The sequence below is a fragment of the Lynx canadensis genome, chromosome E1, assembly GCF_007474595.2.
Source record: "Lynx canadensis isolate LIC74 chromosome E1, mLynCan4.pri.v2, whole genome shotgun sequence".
Taxonomy (NCBI): Eukaryota; Metazoa; Chordata; class Mammalia; order Carnivora; family Felidae; genus Lynx; species Lynx canadensis.
The window spans coordinates 40,954,883-40,955,839 of NC_044316.2; the positions used below are offsets into that span (position 1 = coordinate 40,954,883).

The 957-nt window shown below is 56.0% G+C and overlaps 1 non-coding gene across 1 annotated transcript; it reads left to right on the forward strand.

The window, feature by feature from the left end:
• Window positions 1–525: 525 nt before the first annotated feature.
• On the forward strand, window positions 526–716 carry LOC115501929. The gene has a single exon (XR_003964979.1). It is a non-coding gene; the product is annotated as a U2 spliceosomal RNA (small nuclear RNA).
• The last annotated feature ends 241 nt before the right edge of the window (window positions 717–957 follow it).

Here is a 957-nt window from a genome sequence, read left to right on the forward strand (position 1 = left end):
GTTCCCAGCACCCTGAAGACAGCAAGCCCCGTAGGGTCCTACAGTGATGACGGGACGGGACGACGTTCTTCAAACTCGGACCACTCTGCTCCAGCCCCCTTCCACACACTCCCCAGTTCCCAGACCCCCATCCCCACCTCCCCCTTGGTCCTGCCTTTACGCAGGCAAAAGCTTTAAACCAACTGAGAGCTTGGCCTCAACCTAGGTTCTGCTCCAGCCCACAAAGCCCTTCAAGAGAACTGGGAAATGGTGGGCGCGGTTACACCTCGCCGCGCGGAAGGGGCGGGGCATTCAAATGAGAAATGGCCTCTGGGTGAGCGCGACGAAGCAACGACAGAGAACACAATTTCTCTTTTAAAAGGCAGAGATTTAAAAATCTGCACAAGAGCCTGCTGCCTAGTGTGGCTCCCATACCAAAGTCCGAGAAGCGAGGGAAGGGAGACCTCGAAGGAGGGTGACCTGGCTCACCGTGAGTGCAATGTGGATGACGGCAGGGCGGTGGCGGGGAGGCGGCCTACAGGTGGTATCGCTTCTCGGCCTTTTGGCTAAGATCAAGTGTAGTATCTGTTCTTATCAGTTTAATATCTGATACGTTCTCTACCCGAGGACCGTGTATTAAATGGGTTTTTGGAACCGGGAGAGGGAATAGGAGCTTGCTCCGTCCACTCCACGCATTGACCTGGTATCGCAGTACTTCCAGGGACGGTGCCCTCCTCCCTGTGGGGGGAGGTAGTACTTGTGGTGCTCAAGATCAGGTGCGGTTATAAACGTGTTTCGGGTCTTGCTCGTGTGGGTGTTGGGGGGTACGCCTGGCGTTGCCAGTTCGTTTTCTACTTCTAGGGGCTGGCGGGCACGACGACGGGCGCCTGTAAGATAACGCGGAGCCTTGCTTTTTCCGAAGCTGTTGTTCTCAGCTGCGTCTTCTGGGCAGTAGCAACTAGGAGCTAGTTCGCAACG